Source organism: Buteo buteo, chromosome 6 (assembly GCF_964188355.1).
Source record: "Buteo buteo chromosome 6, bButBut1.hap1.1, whole genome shotgun sequence".
Taxonomy (NCBI): domain Eukaryota; kingdom Metazoa; phylum Chordata; class Aves; order Accipitriformes; family Accipitridae; genus Buteo; species Buteo buteo.
In genome coordinates, this window is record NC_134176.1 from 41,100,007 (window position 1) to 41,123,156 (window position 23,150).

The 23,150-nt window shown below is 39.4% G+C and overlaps 1 protein-coding gene across 1 annotated transcript in view; it reads left to right on the forward strand.

The window, feature by feature from the left end:
* Positions 1-6,692: 6,692 nt before the first annotated feature.
* TTBK2 (tau tubulin kinase 2) overlaps positions 6,693-23,150 on the forward strand; it is a 100,293-nt gene continuing 83,835 nt past the window's right edge. Inside the window, exon 1 of the mRNA XM_075030625.1 lies at positions 6,693-7,057. The gene's annotated coding sequence lies outside the window, so the exon portion shown is untranslated. The remainder of the gene's footprint in view (positions 7,058-23,150) is intronic.

Below are 23,150 nucleotides of genomic sequence, written 5' to 3' on the forward strand. Positions count from 1 at the left end.
ATTGCCTGAAGAATGAATCAGAAAAAGAAGTATTATAATTTTCATTTTTCAGATGCTAAAGGTTATAAGAATATGGATGGTGGAGCCAGTCTCAGGCAAAAAGGAAATTATTGTTGACTTGCATGAACTGCACTGCACATGTACTGCTAGTCTTCAGGGCTCCTGTATATTCTGGGAAACATCATGCAGGTACCTATCAAGAGGGCTCTGATTTCAATCCATAGGAGCTGTACTGTCCACAACCTCTGAGTCATCCACTCCTGACTCATGGTGAGTCATTACAAGTGGAAAACTAAGGCACAGAAATAGTGTATTCATCTTAAAATCAGACAAGCAGTCTATAGTAAAGCTGGAAAGTGAACGCATATTTTAAATTGGTTGGTAACCTAAAACTTCCATCTTGGCTGTAACTTTTTTCTGAAGACTAGAATCCATTTTTACAACCTTATTCATAATTAGACCATGCAACAACCTTGCTCTTCAGCTTCATACCTTATTCACTATGGATTGTATCATCACAAAGCAGTCATCAGGAAGCTTTTTGCAGAATGGAATTATACACATATGATGAGGGCTCCCAACAAAATTCCCATTACATAATAAGGTAAAATTTCCTTCTTCTATTCCGTATCTCATAGCATCAATACTTTGGTGCACTATACTGCCAATTGACCCTTCTTCGCCTAGCAAAGTAGTCAGACATACACTCTTACAATTCTCCTTGAAGAGACCTCCTACACTAATTCGGAAGTCTCCCTGTTCTCATGTTATTATAAACCTGATGTTGATGCTGTTTTTTCACTCTCTAAATACCATTTGAACTGAACAATATTACTCAGGACATCTTATAGGGAATCTGAGATACTTTTAAAAAGACAAGAGAGTTACCAAAAAAAAAAAAAAAAAAAAGAAAAAAAAAAGAAAAAGATACTCACAAAGTTTATGAAGCTGTCAAATAGACAAAGACCAGCACCTAGACACAGTGCCCTTAGAGGTCTTCTGAAAAAGATCCAAGATTCCTCTGTCCCTTCAGTGGTGACTTCATGCTTATTGACACTCTGTGTCTAGAAATTGTGATCTATGAAAAAAGACTGAAGGAACTCGGTTTTCTTAGTGTACAGAAGACTGATGGTGAGAGGTGAAATTAGCATTCAATTAATTTTAAGGTAATTGCACAGAGGAAGGGAATAAATTCCTTTGGTGACAGGAGGAGAAATAATGGGTGAAATCTTTCTTTTAGTCAGAATAGTGAAACAGCCCATGAAAAAGCTTGGTTTCCATCAACAGAGTACTTTTAGAAGAGGTTGACAAATACTGGCCAGGAATATTGTAGGGACAGTTGGTCCTTCCTTGGAAAAAGGGCTATACTAGATGTCTCAAGGTCTGTGATTTTTCATTTGCTATGACTGGATACCTGTTTAAACATCTACAAAACTTTGTAAATGCTATCCCATCTTTGGTCAATACTTCTTTTGCTCATTGACTTTTGCCTGAAATGCGAACTTATAAAACATGTTTACCTTTCTGCTCTTCAGTGACAGCATTTTTTTCACCTCCATTTATATATTCATTTTTAGTTACAATTTTCAACAAATTCTAGGATTTGGTGGATGTTCATTTACTGACTAACCAAACCTATGAATCTTCCACCTCTTGCAAATGAATGCTTATGAAGTCTGTGCATCTTGCTATCTATCCCTCCCCTTTTATTTTTTCTTCTTTTTCTCTCTTCTCTTTTCTGACAATCATTTGATTTCTGACTCTCCAAAAAAATTTCTGGAGCTTTGTCTCCTACTTCTGTGGTCAACTAAGCAGAAACATTATTCAGAACTTCTGACTCACACAGAAATAAATAAATAAACCCAACACCCTGATGTCTAGGCAAAGCAGTTCCAATGAAAGTATTTGAAACCAAGGAGTCTGTACTTCACAGGATGAATCATCTATTCCCATACACATTTATCTGAAGAAAATAACAGCAGAGTTCAGAAGGTCTTGCAAGTTGTTAATCATGTCACCCTTCTCCATCAGCAGAAATATGCACATGTTTGTGTATAGGTGTCATTTTTAATTTTTGAAGATTCCTTGAAGAGGCATTAGATCCTTCCTTTCAGACAAAAAACACTGATGAAGATTCTCACATCTCCCTTATCCCACAACAAAGAAGACTTCCAGGAAAGCAAACTTACTTTTCCTTGATTATCCATTATGAAGCCTAAGAAAGCAGAAGTACTAGAAAGTTGTGTTCCATCTATAGACAATCCTGGAAGTTCTGATCTAGTTCTGCAAACAAGAAAGAAAGATATTAGGAGTTTATATGTGGGTGTATTCTCATTCTCTATTCTTTCTTAAATAAAGAAAATCATAGAAGCTAGAGTTGTGTCCAGCTGTGTCCAGAAACAGTTTTCTGTCACTCTGGTCTTTACAGGCTTGTTTCAATATATTTAAAATTCAGACCAGTTCAATTTATTGCCTCATTAGCTGACTTAATACTTATTATTAAATATTGAAGCTATACTAGACATGTAAGAACATATTTACAGGACTGGGAATTATTTTTCATGCAAACTTGTCAGCAAATTGTATTGCCATGCATATGCCAGCACAACTAAATTTTTACCTTTTTTTTTGTTCACAGCTTTCCATAGCAACTACTCAATTATAATAAGTTTTGGTCAGGTAAGCCTTTGGAATTTGGAGTAATTTCTGACAGTAATCCTCCTGCTGTCCAACTTCAGAGTTCTGGTCTGCAGGAGTTTTGTCTCCTTGCCATCTACAGCCAAGTTAGACATTTAGGATTGAACCAAGACAAGACAGTCTGCTTTACTGATTTTCTTTGCACCACCTGAGATATTTAAAAATCTTCAGAACAAACACAGAGGTGTCCATTTGTAGTGGTTTACAGCTATTGACTAACTTTGCTAAGTAACTTCATTTCCCCTCTATTTTGGAAGTAACAGAATAAAGTTTCTGCTGATATAATCATTCTGACTTCAGAAAAATTAAACCAGCAGACAATTGTTTCCAGTACTAGTTCTTCTCCATCCCAAGGTGAAATTCACCTCTTGGCAAGATCTGAACCTTTGTTGATGCAAATAATGACCTTCCCCTTCCTGTGATTTTAATAATTTATTTATTAAAGTGACATTTTTTGGTATAATTTATTATGAAAATGTCACCTTAATTTCAGTGTAAGTGTTTCTCAGGAATAATGAAAGTGATGTAATAAAGAAGAAATATTTAGCATGCACAGACAAGTAAAATGTACATATGAGAATTCACCTTCCAGTGGATATTCATAGTAGGAATAGGCTCAGAGACCTGCAACAGACTGGATTTAGAAGCTCCTCTTCTTTCCCTTTTTTCTTTCTACATAAGTACAAGTAAACTAAAATGACTAGATTAATTCATAGCCACATCAGAGTTAGATGTTTATCTGTGACGGGCTACCACATTTGAATATGCTTGCAAGAGTTCTGTGGTTTTATACGAGGACCTAGGACACTCATTATCATTCCATGCAGATTCAGAGGTGGCTCTTCACGCATATATGTTTGATATATTGATTCAAAGGCTGCATCATAAACTCCCATGCAAAAAATATAGGTACATCAGAACATGCAAAATACCCTACAGGGTCAGACCAGTTATCCACCTGGCCCTCTAGTTTGCCTCTAACAGCAGCAAGAACAGATGCTATTTAGAGGCACTTTTTATAGTTAATCCTCCTTTTACTCCCCCTGCATCCAAAACTGTTGTTAATGGGATGTTATGGAATACCAGATAATTACCACACAAAGCCAGATACAGCAACAATTGGTTAAAAGATAAGAACAAGGTTATAGTTACAGTGCAAAAAGGGGCACATTTTTACATTGAGATAGCTAATTAGAACTAACAATGTAAAACGTGAATAAAGGGCATAGGACAGTTTTTGGCTGAGTAACTTTTTCCAGGCCCAATCAACACTATGCATCTAAGCTTAACTACCTATACTACCGCAAAAAAGCAAGAGTAGCTTGATTTCATATTTACATAGAGATTTTAATGTGTTGGGTTTTTTTGGTGATTTTTTTTTTTTTTTTTTTTTTTGGTGGTGAAGATATTCTGCAAGTTTGCACTGACAGAGGAAATGCTGGTATCTGTTATATTTACCATAATTTTTGAACCCAAAATAGTAGAACAGAAAGCCTTGAAGAACCTCTTGGTATATTTCTGGAGCAGTGAATTAAAAAAGATTAGATCTTTTCTGTAAAGACCTCCTGCACTTAAGTGGAAACAGATTTTCCTTTTGAGAAGACTCAGTTTTAGTTTATTTTTTTCCCCGCTTGACTTTTATTTGAACCATTCAGGTTTTGTCTACTTATGAAGAGTCCATGGTAATTTGAAAGCTAACAAATCACTGTAACAGATCACTATAACTTTAAAACTAACTGATGACGAAGAGAAAGGCTATTTGGTCTTTTAAAGCTTGCAGTGTGCATGCTGACTTACAGTATGCTAAGAAGACATGCACTCATGATGTGATTTCCATGATATTGTGCATGACAAAGTGGTTATATTAGATAATGAATTAACTTGTGAAGTTACAAAGTGATGAGAGAAACTATGCCCCTTGGATTAGCAATGATAAACAGGTAAACAGACAAACCAGATAAACAAGTTTGTTAAAGCCTTTCCATTCTCTTTAATTGAATCAGAAAATTTTCCTGAAGAATTGTACACCTCAGGCAATACATCAAGTATTTGGGGAACAATAAAGTACTCTTCACAGATGGATTCATATTCGTAAGCTCCCCATTACACCTAGCACACAGCAAGTTTTGTTGGCATTACTTAAAGTAAGAGGTGGTCAGGGCATTCATCTACCCTCAATTATAGTTTGGGAGGAAAAGTACTGTCTACTTTAGAGGAAATGTGAAAAAATTGTTTAGTGCATAAGAAGAGTAGGTATAAGAAGCAAGCCTATCCTAGAATAACTGTCACCTCTGCAATCCCTTTAAGACAGGTTTGGAAGAATATGTAGCTCCAGCAGAATATTTTCCATCTGAGAAATTGTAAATGTGTATCAAAGGTAAGCAAAACTCATAACTCCATTTTGCAATTGGGGAAAAGATGTACTGTTGAAAAAAAAAAGAAAGAAACAAGCAACCCTCCCCACCTATTTCAATCGAGGTTGGTTCATTTCCATTGACAAAATGAGCATTTCTTTGTAATATCAGCTTAATTATTAACTGCTTTAATTGTTAGTTAGGACACATTATACTCACACATGCTCTATATATAGAGGATATATGCTTATCACCAGCACTTATCCACACCACTAGGACTGGTGGCCCACTGCTTGAGGTAGTTCACTCTATGAATGAAGACGCATCCGGCTGAAGAGGACACTGAGCAAATCACAACTGCTTGGGCTCACTGTTAGGTTAAGTTCACAGTTCCCACTGCCGGGTAACTCATTTGTAAACTACAAGCACTAAGATCTTCCCATTCACAAAGCAGCAGTAGGAGATACTGGTTTCTAACCTTACTCTGACTAAGATCTCCTTGTGACAAATGAAGAAAGGGCTTAAATTATTCACGCTATCATCATCTTATCTGCCTGGCAGTAGGGAAATAAAAGCTTTTTTTTTTTTTTTTTTTGTGAGGAAACTTCACACGAGAGGAAGACTGCAGCGTGTTTACTCACTTCACGCAAGCTGCTGCGAGCGCAGCAAATCTGTCCTTCCCCCTTCCCACAGAACAGGTCTCTCCTAGCTGCCCGCCTGCCAGACGGATCCAGCCTCTGGGCTGACACCGTGGCCTACAAACGCGTCCCGCCGGCTCTTGGGCTCCGTTGCCTCACGAGGCCGGAGAGCCTCGCCTGCAGTAAGAAGTCACCTGTGAGGGCTGAAGCCTCTTCGAAGGGCGTACCGGCCTAGGCGCGGGATACATCAACCGCTCCCTAGTGCCACTGCGTGGAGCCCACGGGAGACAGCCCTGCCGTGTCGTTAGGGCGGCGTTTGCCCCCGCAGGGGACACAAGTCCCTGAGGCGATGCGAGGGGCCGGCCTCCTCCCGCCCGGACCCCTCTTTCCTCAGCCCTCTCGTCCCACCGCGGCACGGCGGGGGCAGGGCAGCGGCCTGGGCCCACGCAGGCCCCCGGGCACCCCCCTCCAGGTGCGGGCAGCTTCGCCGATCAGGCTCGGGGACGGCCGAGCCCGGGCTGCTAAGGCGGAGGCCGGTACCGCAGCGGAGGACGCAAGCTCCCCCCCCGGACCGGGGCGGGCGCCGCAGCGGGGAGCGGCCCTGGGGCGGCGATCGCCGGCCTCGATTCCCCGCCACGGGCGCTGCTCGCCGCCCCCTCAGAACCTCGGCGGGAAACGGCTCGGGGCGGCCCTGGCCGCCCGGCCGGCCGCCAGCGCGGCGGGGGACTACAGCGCCCAGCACGCACCTCGGCCCCGAGGCTGCGCGGGGGCGGCCGTGGCTGGCAGCGGGACTCGCCGGCTCTCAACCTACCCCGCACAACAGCGCCGTTTCCAGGTGCGCCCGCCTCCGGCAGCCTGATTGATCCCGCTGACAACCAATCGCCCGCGAGGAATCTCGGCGGCTGCCCAATCACCGCTCCGGAAAAAGAGATGCGGGCGGCGCCCTGGAGGACAGCGGGTTCAGTGGCGCCGCGCTGATGAGGAAGGGCGAGAGCGGGGGAGGCGGCGCGGGCGAGCGCGGCCGGGCTCCGGCCGGGACTGCCGCAGGGATGGCGGCGGCCGCGAGGGGGTTAACCTCTTTGGGGAGGGCCGCGGGGCCCTCCGTAACCCCTTGAGCGCTTCTCCGCGCTACGCGCAGCCGTTATCCCTCCCCGCGGGCGGGCCGGCGCCGTCCCGGCACTGCAGTCGCCATAGAGACAGCGCCGCACGCCATGGGGCGGAGGCTGGGCCGGGGGGCGCCGCTCTAGCCTTCCTCCCCCCCCCCCCCCCCCCCGCCCCGCAGAGGCCGGGGTCGCCGGGCTCCGCGGGGACTCGCCGTGCCGCTCGCCGCCCTGAGGAGCCGCCGCCGCCGCCTCGGCCCCGTTCCAGGTGAGGAGACGCGACGCGGCGCTGCGCTGCGCGGCGGCCGTCGCCGTTACCGTTACCCCTGCGCGCCCGCCGGCGAGGGCCCCGGCAGCCGGGCGGAGGTATCCCGGGGGGGGGGGGTGGTGGTGGTGCGGTCGCCTCAGCGGGGGCGCGGCCCTCGGGGTTCCGGCGGCCGAACCCCCGCCGCCGGCCCGGCCGCAGCGGTTGCTGCGTGGGTGCCGCGTCGCGGATTCTCTCCCTGAGGGAGAGAGGGAGTTTGCCGGGCGCGGGAGCTCCGGGGAGGGCACGGCCCACCCCGAGGAGGGCTTCTTCCAGTGGGGGGGGGGGGTGGTGCGCGGGCAGGACGAGGCGATCCTTTCTGTGGAGTTAAGGTCGGCAGGTCTGGCGGGCTCCAGCAGCAGTCGTCGCCGCCCCGGCCTCTACGGAGAATTCAAATTTATAGGCACGAGATTTTTTTTTTTTTTTTTTTTTTGTCCCTCCCACTTGCTGCAAGAAGGCGAACGGTAGATATCTACGTGTTCTGATGGCGAAACGTCCCTGTTTTAAAATAGCTGCATCTGTATTTCCAGTTCTTGATTGTGGCGTGCCTGTTAACGGATGGGTACGTGGGCAAGGCTGGATGGGGGATCAGTCTGTCTGTCGTCTAGCACTTTAAGTGCTGGAGCCATTAACAGCAGTTGCATCAATATATGAATACAGATATGCCTGGCTAGGCCGCAGATGCACTCAACTACGGTGATAATAGTAAACATATAAACTGCATATGGAAGAAATTAAAAAAACAGTATTGGATGCACTTTTAGCTTTAAAAAAAAGGTATCGGGGAAATACCTTGTTCCTAAGTCTACAGACGATCTCTGGAGCTGCAACTGCATCCTTGTACTTCTGTTGTCACTCCAGAGCAAAAGCAGTGAGAGGACAAAGATCAGTACGAGGTTCCTAACCTTTGGTGTGAGTCAGAGCAGCTGGGAACAACTGCTGGTGTGATCGGGGATGGATTTGCAAATATTAATAATATTAATGTATTATTGGAGGGGCGGGGGGGAAGAAGGAAATGGACACAAAGCAAAGCCCCCTGACTATAGCACAGCCTTTTGAGAACCTTCTACCACTTTTATAATTAAGCTGGAAAGGACTATAGAAAATGAGTTATAAAATAGGTTGTAATGACTTTCTTAGTTAGACTGTATGTGCAGAACCAGTTGGATTTCAACTTAAATGTTCACAATTAGTAAGCTGTATTGACGGGAAGGTTGAAAGCCCTAAAATGAAACATACTCTATTTATTTTAAAATTGCATTAGCCTTAAAGCGAGTGATTAGTTTCCATGTTGTGATTCTGGAAAAAAAGAGTAGAATTTTTATATGTTCTGTGTAGTTAATGCCATGCCTCTGTTGAACACATGCAATGCTTGTAGGTATGTTAGTTAATTTTAGCTCTTGTATCTGAGAAACAAAAGATTAGAGCTTATTTTGCTGCTCTTGTTTGATTTTGGAAGGGGGTTTTTGGGTCTTAATGATGTGAACTCATGGTACAAAGATATCCAACATTTTTATTCTGTGTTAAATTGCACAGAATACGTTATTGATGGTGATTTCCTTTATTTTACAGTGTGAGTTACATTTAACAAAGTATTAAAACTTTCTTAACTTGTTAAACCAGAAGTATGCTTGTTAACATTTGTTTGGCTTGTCAAAAAAATTATATATAAGAACAGTTGACTACAGTAGTATATATATTAATTGGTCAAAAGTTATTTTTTAAATAGTGCATCAAGATATAGTTTAAGAATTGTGAAGATGGAATCAACTATCTCTGACAAATCCTTTGTTCTTCTCTGATGTATTTCTGATGTACCACTATGCTCTTGAAGTTCAGCGTCTTTTTAAACTTCCGATTTTGCAAATGATGGGGTTAGAAGGAGAAGAGCATATTGAGCAGCCTGAATATCGTGATGTTAGTTTAGTGTAGTCACTGTACTACTGCTGCGTGCTGCAGGCTCTGTTACCTCTAACATCACAAAGTCCAGAGAGGTTTTTCCAATATGACTGATTAAATCAAGAAAGATTTCAGAGTATGACCAAAGAGAGAGACAAGTGGAGTTTTCACTGTTCAAAGCTGATTTCTAAACAGTCAGCTTCTACCAGTTCTAGATATATCTGTACAGAAGGTTAAACATTTGATTAGTGTGTGAAATTGCACTATATGATATATTAATATACTACTGTGGTTTTTGTGTTAGCTAAGACTTGTTTATCTAGTGGGAATGAATTGATACTCTACAACAGGAGTTTGACAGTTTCTGTGTATTCCTGTGTGTTGTGTTGTCTCTTTCTCTTGCTCTGGGGAAGCACTACACAAAGCCTTTGTGTTTGGCTAGAGGGGAGGAGAAACAGCTGCCTTTTCAGTACAAGACACCAGGATTCGTAGTGGTCTCACAGGGATGCGTTGTTGTACATGGACCAGCCACTGTCCTTCCTCCCTCGTTCTGTTAAAGCACTCTCTCCTCACAGCAGAGAAACCTGAGCTTTGTTTGATTGATCTCACAGGGCAGTGTGTGTTGCACCATGGATCTAGCAGATCAGTCTGATGGGCCAAATGTTAAAGTATAGATGGGCAAGAATTAAAACATGCAAAATTGACTAAATGTGAGGTGTACATTAAGGAATCCAAGAGCTACAGATCATGTTGTGTTTAAAAATTGCTTGGTATTAAATTGATTTCTTGTCTGTGATTGGGATGAAAGAAACTTGTTCAGATGGTTAATCTTTTATTTGTTTTTCTTTTGTTTAACAGTTTAGTATCTACGCTACTGAAATGGGAATTAAATGCATTAACTTTAAGAAGAGGAAATAAAAATTATTTCAGTTGGATGAGAGAGTACAACTAAATGGAGCAGTTCAATTTTTCTGCTTTCCATGCGCTAATAGAGTGCTTTAATGGTTGTACTGTATTCTGTGTCACACAGTGGTAAAATAAAAGTTAACTTCCCTCTCTTTGTTGGAAATATGGAATACTATATAATGTGGCTTTCAGTAACTGTATCTCGTATGTTCTTTCAAAATTACTTTGAAAATATCATCCAATCTTTTACTTATCCTTTACAGCTTTATTATATTAATTACAATTTTAAATTTTAGAGTTGGATTCTTTCTTCTTTTTTTTTTCCCCCCATTCAGTGCTAGATGTTAAGTAGTGTGCTTTTGGGGAAATCTGGTAACTTGGATTTTTTTTTAAGCTGCTTATGAATTTGAGTTGCCATTCCTGGCAGTTTAAATTTATAGTTTATTTTGCTCCATATTAGCTTATAGGTCACTAATCTTGAAACCTAAGTAATGGAAAATGCAAACAATAAAATCTGACCTTTTGACGCTTCACCTCTTGACCTGGTCGAGCATCTTTTTCCCATTTTTGAGATGTTGTGCAAGTCATAACTTTCAATAACTTATTCTTCAAACTTGTTTTTCAATTAATGGAGACAAATCTTTGAAAACCTTGAGGAATTTTTGGGGGAGAAGGGAAAGATTGAATTTGAGAAGAGGGAGGAAAAGGAGGGCAAACTGGGAGACTGAAGAAGTCTTTAGCATTTTTAACAAATCTCTGTCTTGTTAAGAATTAAAAAATGTGTTCATTGTTATGTTCAGGCATGTTTTTCTGTAGTTCTTGTACTGCACAGTTGAGAACAAATCTGTGATGAAAAGCATTGGTCAAATGCTACTTCATGCAGTTGCTTTGTCTCTGAAGAGATTAATCAGTTATTGAGAATTAGGTTATTTGCACTGATGAGGGACTCCATCTGATAATTCATCGTTTCGGAGAAATGTATGTTGCTTAGCTTTGTATTTGAGTGCAGGAGAAGCTTCTGAGTAGTTGGAAGAGTTGAAGGCTGGCTGAGTTTTCATGGATGAAGTTAACCAGCTCACTGATGGTATTGATGAGGAAAGTAATTTTTTCCAATACAAACCTGTCTTATGTATAAAGAAAGGATAAAATATGCTGAACTTGCTTTGAGAGCTTGTAAAAGATGTGAGGTCTTTTTAATATGAGGCCAATTTTTATATCTAGATGTTGCAAAGGGATTTGTTACTTGTTGCAGGGACAAATTACTATCTCGAGATAACATGGGGAAAAACTGTAATGATCAAGGTTGGTGTCCTCCTGGTCTGTTTAAATGGAAATAATTTTATTACATTTTTGATGCGCTTCTCTCACAACTGAAGTTACACGAAAATTGTATGCTGTGTTAATGGACTCGTTCCACTGGACTAATCTACAGTTAGGAAAGATCATGCCTTTTAGAGTTTGCATCTTTTCAGTTAGAAATTGCTTATTAATTCTGAAAGAGGGCGTTCGTTCTGTTCTCTATCAATTCCCAGATAATGTTGCTTTTGCCGCGCAGGGTATTAGCATTTTGTGAGGGTTTTAGGAACACTTAACTTGATACAATGTTCCTCAACAATGTAGTAAGACTTATATTGCTTTGTTGTGTGGTGTATCAGCAGGAAGTGTCTTGTTGCAGCTGTTAAGTTTACTGCTATAGTAATGCTTCAAATGCCACTCTTAGCAACCAGTACGGCTTCTGAGCAAATTAGGTATGTCTGTTTAGCTTCACAGTGTTCACATACTTAAAAAAAGGGGAGGGTGAGCTATAAATAGAGCATGCTTCTTTTCAGCATCAAACTGGTGACTTTTTGGAACTTATTTGTATGTTATTTTGTTTTAAATAATTAATATATGTTGAGTTATTTACTGTCTTGAAATAATTAATTATTTTTCTGTTTTCCCATTTGTCAGCGTCCCAGGTTAAATAGATCCAGAACAGGCATTATCAACTGATTGAAATTGTATTAAATGAGGAATGACTGTGCTGCTCAAGTTTCATTGAATGCCCTGCCTTCATATGTGACACTTCTGATTTTCCATTTCCAGTAGTCTATAAAACCAAAGTATAATTCCCTAAGTCAAGTCAGCCTAGAACAAATTGGCATGTCGTACTCTGAGAGCGGAAGGAGGGGAATTGATATTGGATCACGATTCTTTTTCTGTATAAAGTTTATCTGCTGTTTTGTCAAGCTCTAGACAATATTGTGATAATCATGACGACTTGGGTGAAATTATAGTTTAACAGTTTTGAGCAAGATGGTGTTTCCAGTGGGGAAACCTGTTGAGCAGTTCATCTGGATGGAGAAAAATCATGAAAGAATCACAAAATAGATCAGTGTGAAGAAAGTATTTATTGGTCTTGTGGGAGAAATGTGCTAGCTAACCCAGTCAGTTCTTGTCTTGACTAGGCAAGAACTAAGAAATTGATGCTGAAGCTGAGGAACAAGCCATCAGCCTCCCACAGTAAAGCAGATGCATGCAGGAAAGAAGCTCCATTATTGACTGTCTGGTGCTGCTTGTCATTTATTTATAGATGTACGTACATACAATCATATTTTTCACTTGTTAGCTCCTGCAGATGAAATTGAATGTTATTGCTGAACCAGTCTAACAGCTGGCTGCTGTTTATAAGTGGAAGATGATGTCCTCTGCCTGTGTCTTTTCTGGTGCCCATTGATCTCTGAGCTGCGCTGATTCAACTTACTAACTTGACAGAGAATGATTGTAAGAAGGGACTCGTTTATATTGGGTTTTTTTCTGAGATAGGTTTATAACTCTTGCTAGGTCACGCTGTTATGTGCAGCTTCACCCTGAATGTCTAGCTGAGATAGTAGTCATAACCAGATCCTTTCTATTACTGTAGCCTGGGCGCTCAGCTGATAGGTCTTTCTGCCTATTGTCAGCTCAGGGAGGAAGCAAGAGAAAGAGCAACATTTTATCTGAAAGGCTGCTTTGAGGCGATGTTGCCCTCCCTTCTCTGTTGATTAGAAGAAAATTCGGGCTAGATGCTAAATTCAGGGTGGACATTTCTCTCTGTTGTCCATATTGTTCTTATGTATTTCCTTAGTTTTAAGCCTGGGATACGTCGGTCATGTGGCCATGCTTCTATATGTATCACCAAAGGCTGGACTAACCTTTCCTTGATGAGTCAATTTTCCCTTGACTTCCCTCTGCAATCCGGGAGCAACTGTACTGGCTTGTTGTAATTGGTAGGTAATATATCAATTCTATTGTGAGAACCTGTGATGGCTCCCTGAAATATTTTTTTCTTTCTGGAGTAGAGGTTTGGACAGAATTGATTTGTAGTCTGAATCAAGACCAGGGCCTGCTATATGAGTAGCCCTGCAGTAGATATTGCTCATGTTTGGTGTTGACACATAATGTGCTCTTATATTCCGTGCTCTGAAAGAAGTAAAAGCTGCAATCTTGGTCTTAAGAGTAGTAATAACCATAGTCTTATTTATTACCTGTATTATTATTATTCTAGTTCCTAGTACTAATAATGAAAAAAAAAAAGGTATACACAGATTTCACCCATATCATTTTATGTTCCCTGTTTCTCAGTAGAAATCTCATAACTCTACTTGCCATATGATTGCATATCCAGCATGTTCTCTTACAGAGTAGAAATTAATTTTTGTTTAAATAATGATTTCAAAATGAAGTATCTCACCACAGTTTAGAATTGAATATCCTTAAAGCAAATTTAATGCCTGTTGGTGTATTAAAAAAAAAAAGGAAAAACTTATAACTTGTGTTGATAGAATTATATTTCTTATAAGTAAATTCAAGAACCTATAGAATACTGTTCTTCTTTTAGGGTTATTACACTTTTACCATTATGGTGTTATGTGTTACTGTTTCCATATCTACAAAATTAAATCTGCACTCAGTCGATCTGAAGTAAACCTTCTAGTTCTAGACATTTTATTTGTATAGATCAAGTGTTTAAACATTCAAAATATAGAAATATGGCAGGTTAGGTCAACAATACAATCAGGATTATTTTTAAAGCCCAATCTTTAATTCTGAGAGATTTGGTATTGAATATCTTTATTTACACACAGGTAATATTTCTTAGAAGGCGTGATACCAATGTGTAATATTTTTTATTATTTAAGTAATGATGAAATGAAAGACCATGATGGTTTTTGGGAAACTTTGCTGTTGTGTTCTTAGGAATAGTTTTGCGTTCGTTTGGCAGATGGTTAAAATCTGAGCTCGCACTGTTAGCTCTTCTAATGTGTAAGAAATTCATATAACTTTTGAAAGTCTCTTGATCCCCATGTTTGTAATACATAAACTGACTGATTCTTATGCCTCGTCATTCTGCCACACTTTATTTTTTCAGCTGATCCCTGGACTGTTGAAAAGTACTTTTGTGGACTTAGGACAGTCTCAGCATACTAAATTTGCCTGGGGTAATTATATTTTCATAATGAAATATATAGTTAATTTTCCAAGATAAAAAACTCATCACTTATCTCAGCCTGACTGCTTTAAGACCAAGGGAACTGTAGTGGTTATTGAGGTTAAATTCGTGCATAACACCAGCTTCCCTTCTCTGAATTACATGTGCTAACAGTAGTTGAATAAGAGCATATAATTTAGAAAATCATTCCGTTGTCTTTTAAGAATTGTCAATAATGAGGAATCCACTGAAATAATTCATGAAGTATTCTAAAGGTAGAATATCTTTATTGACTAAAATTAAAGGCCTTGGAGATCTTCTTATTTTTGTAAGTAATCTAAAGGTTCAACCTTTTACTCATATGATTTGGTATGTCAGAATGAAGACCACTTGTAATTTCTTAGACTACAGTAATTTTTATTAGGTAATCTGAAGGAGTTGAGCTTCATAATTTTGACACTCAATACATATTCTCCAGTATTTTAATAATTTGGTTTTCTGCATCTTTTTGTTTAAAAAAAAAATAAAATTATTGAAATGTGAACACCAGAACTGGATAAAATATTCCAGCAGCAATCCTATAGCAAGCAGGTAGGGAGGTATTACGATCTTCCTTAGTGTTTATTTGCCTACTCCTCTGTAGTTGTCATAGCTTTAACACTGCAGCAGATGCATTGATCAAAAGTGACTGATTATTTGTATTGTGTGAGGTGATGTCTCAACTTATTCTTTGCTCCTTGATGTATAACGTGTTCTTTTATCTGAGTTGGAACATGCGTAGTTTGATTGCAGTCCGTTAAACAGTTGATGCAGTTTGTTCTATACCACTTCCTGATCTCAGTATCAACTACAAACTTTATCATTTTTTTTTCTAGTAAAAAATGTTTCCGTGTAAAGTCAGGAATTGATTCTTATGGGACTAATTAGAGAAATATTAGTTCAGTTAGCTTACAGTTGTATTTTGGGACCTATTATTTAATGTGTGATCTATTGATTGTCTGCCATTTTAATTCTTTCAAAACAGACTGTGCTGTGTGGTACAAACTTTGATGTCTTAAAGAAGTATAAGTGCCATGACAATTTCTGTCTTTGTAGGCCAAACTTGTAATGTCGTTGCAAAAAGTGAGTTTGACAAGAAGGGGAACTTAGCAGAATGGCAGTAATTCTATTGCCTTCCTTTCATTCTTTAACACTCAAGTCCTCTCTTTTGCCTGGAATTGATATAGAGCTGATGACCCACAGTTACCAAAGTAATTTTATTTATCTTTTCCGAACACTAACAGTAACTGTCTTCTGGAGTTTTCTACGTTTCAGGAATCTGTCGGAATCTGCAGTGATAAACCAGAAATCTCCTTGAAAATTTCTATTAAAATAGAAGTTACTCAAAATGCGTTCTTCTCAGCCTAACTTGGTAGCATCTGACTAGTACTTATCGTGGGAATACAAGATGCATCATCATCATCGTGATACGTCTCCCCGACCCCGCCGAGTGACTGATCCTTCCTTGCCCCACCGGGGACGCTCCCCCCCCCGCCGCCGTCGCCGCCGTCCGTCGTCCCCGCCGCCGTCGCCGCCGTCCCGCCGCCGCCCGGCCGGGGGACGCCGCCGGCCGCTCGGAGCTGGCCAGGGTGCTGACCCGGCCCGGGCGCTGCCCGCCGGCGCTCGCCAGCCTTGGCGGCCGGATCCGGAGAGCGGGACAGAGAGAGTGCCACTGCCTTCGTGGTGGCATCTCCTTTTCACGTGTCGTTATATCCTGGGACTTGCACAGGAAATCTTGATGCAGTTGCTACCTATACCGGAAGAAAAGTCTCCTGTGAAAGAAGTTTTCCCAGAACCACAGCTCCTGGCTTTTTAACAGGCCCAGTCATGCTAAACTTATCATTGGAAGCAGATTCCTTGTCATCCAAATTACACCAAATGTATCTATACCATCCTCGAGCAAGAGATACAAACATTTCCGATGCACTTCTGTAAAGTTTCACTGTAAAGTGAAACTTAAGCAATCACTGTGCATCACAGTGAACTTTCAGACAGCGTATAAAGGGCAAAAACATTAATCTGCCTGTAGCTTAACAATTTGCACAAAACACCTGCTTTGTCTTCTCAGCTCTGGCCTCAAGAGGACCCTATAAAACAGCCTCCAAAGATGAACCTGGAAAATAACACTAACATCTGTAAACAACTTCCAGCTTATTACAGATATTAGTTTCATTTTTTCCTCCATGTCCCACTAATTCCTACATTCTGTCTTCTTCCCCACACCACTCTTTTTTCTTTCTTATGTACTTTAAAGATTAGTTATAGCACCATTTTTAAGTATTATTAAACATAAACCCCCTTATCTTCGTAATTCACTTTTACAAATACCCAATTCAGTAAGCATTAGGGCACATTAATTTGCATCTATGTGTAGCTACATTGCCAAATTTGCTGCCATTTTATGTGAGTAGTTATGGTTGAAGACATGAATCCTCATTCATACAATTACAAAGTTCTGTATTCTCATAAAATATATAATAGGGAACATGTAATGTACACATAATATATATGTAAATAATGTAAACATAATGTAAAATCACATGTGTGTGTGATTTGTGTGTGTACATATGTGTATAAAAAATGTATGTTAGTATACCAGTATTATAAAGAATACTACATTTCTGATTCCCTGCATTAATTCTTGCTTTGATGCAGATATACCTCAAAGCCTTGATGCAGAGGAGAAGCTACTGAGCTTTGGTGGCCTCATTAGCAATTATGAGGAAGTAGTAACAAGAACTGGGAGAGAAGCAAGACAAAAGAATGCAACTGTGCTAGAAGGTGTTTTGGACATATGGCATCTTCCTCCTTCTCCCCTTTTCCCATCTAATTCCTCTTCCTCAGGCCTTTCCTGGTGAGACCTTTGGATGTGTTTCTGCTGTGAGGGCTCTATGGCTCTCAGGCAAGAGCCTGAATTTCCTGAGATGACCACTATTCTGTGCAGTGTGAAGCAATGCTGCGCAGGCTAGACCAAAGAATCAGAATTAATAAGTAAGGGAACCTGAGTGAGGCCTCTGTAGAGGTATTAAAAAACGCAAAAAAGTAGAGGAATAGTTTATTTTTATTTATTTAGGCTTTGTGTGTGTGAATTGGACTGTACAGTCTCTGAACATGGTGGTGGAAAATAATTTCTATGAATTGTTTTGTTTTAAATTGGTGGCATGTTTTGATAGGTTTGCTTCATTTCTTATGTATCACCATAAGCATGGCAATTTTATTTCACACACACAAAAAAGTAATCTCTAGTTAGTTGATTGAACTTTCCTTTTTTGAGAGTATGACTATTGCTCTATCTGTGGGTGCTTTTTTTTTTTTCTCCTTAAAAGTAAGATATAAGCCTCTTGCATCCTTTTTTGATTTCTCAGCTTTAAAATTGTTACTGAAAAATTCTTAGTAGCTATTGAACTCTTTTTAGTAGCTATTGGATTGAAGCAAAGCTACTGGACTGAAGCAAATTAAAAACATTTTTTACACTTCAATACTGCAGCCCTCAACACTTAAGTAAAACTTCTGAAAATGCACCTGAGACTCGAACCTCTTCTCTTGTCATTCCCATTACCAGCTACCTCAGCTCAACAAGCTTTCCAGGGACAGGTTGTCCTTTTGTCAGACTTGACAATTGATAATGACCAACAAATGGATTAAAAAGCATGTTTCTACCCTGTTTTTTTCTCTACGCTGTAGGGTCTTGTAGAGTTTTAAATATTTAATAATGTGCTAAAAGCCTAGTCCTCTTGGGGGAGGAAGTTCTATGTCAGCAAAAGTGTGTGATCACTTCTCTAGCAAACAATGTAGAAACCTTTGTCTTGTTTGTTCTTGTATGCAGGTAGTGCCAGACCAAAAATAGATGTATATGTGCTGAATGTAATTAGGAAAACAAAAAGTCTTAATCTAGGGGTAAGAATTGAACAAAAAAGCCTGCATGGTATTGCATGTAATCAGCACTTGCCTCTCTAATGTGTTTCCTGTGGGAAAGGTAGCAAAGATTAGAATTTAGCTAAAATTCAGAGATTCCTTATGAAATTATGTTGAGGAATATCCAACCAAAACCATTTAGAAAAATGAAAAGAATTTAAGAGGTGTGAATATCATATCAAGTGGCAACAGAATTATAGGAATTTTTGTCCCCTTTTTCATCAGTTTTACATTGTATCTTATTTGTGGAAGGACAGTCATACGTCTTTCCAGTTGTTTTACAGAAATTGTGGCTGTTTGTGAGAGAGAATTTTTTTTTTAAATGTTTTTTTTTCCTAAGTTAAACACAATATTGAAAGATCCCTGAAGTAACCTAAAGTAGACATGAAAATTACAATTGTGGCTGTTTATACCCTTGCTTCTCTTGATGCTCAGACCTGTGGCAGCCTAAAATTTTAGTTGTGTCACCTTTATCAATCATGTTTTGCTGCTGCCAGAGGTAACAACCAATTTTTAAATGAAAGTTTTCTTTGTATTTGAACTGTAGCATTGCTGTACCTGACTGTCAATGAGTTCAAGTGCATTCTGTGAATTTTTGTTGTTAAAAATCTGACCCTGGATGCCTGCACCAGCTTTATTAAGAGAAAGATAGCCTTGAGGTTAGGATATGTGTATTAATGTGTTGGTTCTCTGTATCCAAGTTATAGAATTATTTGAGTGTAACGATTAGAGGCATTTCCAAGTCTTTTCTGAAGCCAGATATAGGGAAGAAAACTCATCCCTTGTCTAACCAGTATCTGATCAATCAGCTATAGTATGTTTTTTATCATATTGAAGTTGTGTAACAAAGTGGCATGGTAACATGATAACAGCAGAGGTAATAGAATTTTCTTTTTAGGGTTGGCGTGGATGCACTTGGCATGACTTCTTTGGTATCTGTAGGATAAAATAATGGAAAAATTCTAAGTAATGTATGAGCTCATGGATAAGACAGATTTGCTGTTTCCACCTGACCAATGTGTGGAAGTCATCCATGATCCTTACAGCTCTGGATGCTCATCCGCCCATGATCACCACTATTGAATCACATCATGCTTTAAAGTTCTACTAGCTCAGTTCTGTGCATGCATAAGACTCTCTATTGACTGAGGAGTGTCTAGACCTATTGAGAAAAATCATTGGGTGGGTGAGAAGTAGGTGAAGCATTCAAAAAAAAAAAAAAAAAAAAGACTTACTGTGATGTGATTATAATTTAACAGAGGACTAAGCTTGTATGTTTTTAGTGTAGTTTTGCATTAAAATTCTTTTGCGGATTCCACAAGGTTTTTTTGTTGTTAAGATGGTTCTAAATGATTGAATTAGCAGTATTTGGGCATAACTTCTGTCACTGGGACAAAAAATTTATTAAGTGCATTGCATAAAGCAAGGCTTCTAGCTAGACCAGAGAGGAGAAAAAGAAATTATTGACAGTAATGTCCTGCTAAGCTAATGCAACCTATACTTTACTTCACGTGTACATGTAGGTAACTTAAACTAGCACTGCTGCCTTGAAAGCAATTCTACCCGCTCACCCTCTCTCCTGGTAGAAGGGTTTTTGTTGCCACTTAGTGATTTAGATCAGGGAACTGAGCTAGCTTAAAACTAAAGTTTTCTGAAAAGGTTAGTATTTTATGTTCTTTAGTCCAGTTCATTGTATAGTTTGGAGTGTTAAGGACAAGTTTTCGATGTGCTGGATGAATTTACTCGGGGAAGTGCACTACTGGACCTGTTACTCAGGATTAAAGAAGAACTGGTCACACATGCGAAGGCTGATGGCAGCCTTGGCTGCAGTCACTGTGAGACAGTGGGTTAAGACCAAAGGGAAGTGAGGAAAGTGAGAAGCAGATTAGGAACATTAGACTTGAGAAGAGCAAACTCCAGCTTATTCAGAGAATGAATGGGTGAGATGCTGTGGCAGGCTGCTCTGAGGTTTATAAGGAGGATATTTTTCTACAGTTCTGTTGGTAGAATAGAATTAGCAAAAAATGATATGCTTCTATGGATTCTTAGTAATATCAATCTGTTTTGTGAAACGAATCTCCAGTTTTAGAAAAGTTTTAAAAAAATACGTCTTCTGCCAAAATTTGTATCAGAATCTCTCTGTCATGTGGCGTAAATTGCAAGTGAAACATAAATAGGAAAAAATTGAAAAAGTACTTTCTAAACTGATTCTGGTTTTTTTTTATTAATTGAAAGAGCTGTTGTGTAATTCAAGCAGCAGTACTTAGCTGTGATATCATTTGAGTATGATTATATGATGTTAAGTGGTTTTGATAACACTGTACACTTTAATGTTTGAAAGTCTTTCACTGTAATAGCATATTCTATGAATAGCCTAACTTTTTTTCTGCAGCAGTAGGTATAATTTAAAACTTTACATCATTACCACATGTTGTGGTACAGCACGTGGCACAGCAATATTATAAGAAACTGTTTGATATTTATGTAAGAATATAAATGTGGTCGTAACCATTAAAACATAATGAACATTAATGAATTGTTGCCAAAACTAAGCTGTATTTAATAGCCTATGAATAGTTTGATCTCTGCTATAGTTAAAATGGCTTCAAATCCCACACTACACTGTGACTGCTCCAAGCCATGTTTCCTTTCATCTTTATGTAAGCTAACATTTTGTAAAAGATACATGGAAACTCATTTTTTAAAGGGTTATTATTCTGTATTTTAAAAAATACATATTGTAATAGATTTTAATGCTTCAGCTGAGGAGTATGTTTCTAATTTTACTGGCTGACAGGATCACAAACTTGCTCTGTGTAATGATACCAAATTTAATAAGGAGTATTCCATTTCAATCGTAAGTGAAAAAAGATGAGCGAATATGGAAGATCATTGAAAGTAGCAGGCCTGTACTGTAGCTGCAAGCTATTAAATCAACATAATTTCATTGCTGTTCGCAGAGTGGCTTGGTGCACCTTTATTAGAGGTAGAATTCAAGCTTATAATATTAGTGATTACTGTTAGTTTTTAATGTGCATGTGAAAATCTGCATTTGAATGAGAAGCCTTGTGCTGGAGGGAATAGGAGATATGCCAACTGATGGGAAGAGTATTACAAATAGAGACACTGAGACTAGAGGCTAAACCCAGCATGAAATGGAAGGGACAGCACGTGATAAATAGCAGTTGAAATAATGGAACAAATTGTACTTGGAGATCTTGAGTATTTCTTGCATACAAAGGTTTATATTTTTTTATTTTTCTTTTTTTTTAAATAAACACCTCACAGAAGTGTCAGAAAAAAGAGTTTACTTGAGTTGAAATGGTTTCCTTTCTGTCATCATTCCCACAACAGTTAGTTAGTCAGCAGTTTTAGGGTTGGAGCTTCTTTTAAGTAACTGACAAAAGATTATGCACAAGAATTTAATTCAAATCACAGCTCATAAGTTCAGATCATTTGAATTTATGGTGTTACAGGGAGCAGAATTTCTCTGTCTTCTCTCCGTCTTCCCAAACATAATGTTTGAATGTAAAATTCTGCAGCAGACTAAAGATCTGTATTCAACAGTGGTCATAAGTGGATGCCTACAGGAAAGTACAAGAGCAGAGAAAATATACATGATACATTCCTCTAGTACTTTTGCATTTTCTATTAAGGGACATCCAGAGCTGAATATGCTTAACATGTATTTTCAGTAACCCATAATAATTTTCTTTTCCATGTAGTTGTCCAGTGTACTCTTGAACCATGGTAAACCTTTATCATTCACAGTATCCATTGGCAAGAAGTTGCACAGGTTAGCTACTAATTCATGAAGAACTCCTTTCTCATGTTTGTTCTGAGCCTACCTCTGCTGACCTCTTTTGATATGTTTTAGTTCCTTTATTGAATGAAATTGCGAGTAGTTGATTCCTAGCCAACCTTTCCATGCCCCTAATGATTTTGTAGACCTCTGCCAAATACCCCTCTCTACTTCCCATCATCTCTTAAAAAAATTGTCATTCATTACTTCCTGTGGAAATTAGTCTGTATCTCTGATTATCTTGTTCCATTTTCTGAACCTTTTCCTTTTTTTTTGAGGGGGGGGAGGCTGAGATAGGAAGGACTAGAATTGTATACAGTACTCAAGGTATCAGTGAACCATGGACATATACATGATCTTCATATTGTCATCTGTTTTGTCTGAATTCCTAACATTTGGGGTTGTTTGGGGTTTTTTTTGACTGCTATTTAGCATTGAGTTGGCATCTTTTGTAACTGTATATTATAATACCAAGATCTTATTCTTGATTGCTAATAGTTTCTCATATTTTTAGTGAGAAGTTAGGATTATTTTTCTGACGTACATAATTTTACATTTACCTACACAGAACCTTACTTACCATTTTGTTGCCTGGTTATTCAGTACCATAAAGTCACCCAGCAGTTCCTCACAGTTGTCCCTCATAATTTCTTTTTCTCTGTTTTTTATAAACCAAGTCACATGTTGTTGTCAGCCAACTTTTGTTACCTTAGTTCTCACCCTGTTTTCCTTGAACTGTACAGATCATATCCTGCTCCTTGCAGAACTCTACTTGTAGCCTCTTTCCACTGTGTGAAATGACTGTTTAGTCCTCTGTTTCCTGCCTTTTAGCTAGTTATTTTTATATGTAAAGGACTTGTCCTCTTATGCCATGTCTGTTTAGTTTCTTCAAAAAGAGTTTATCAAATACCTTTTAGGAATCCAAATAGGCTTTATTTGGATCATTCTTACTCACGTGACTGTCTGTCTCTTAAGTACTCTTAGATTTGGAAGATGGCACTTAGTTTTATCAAAGCCATGTTATCTTCTCAAAACTATATTACTTT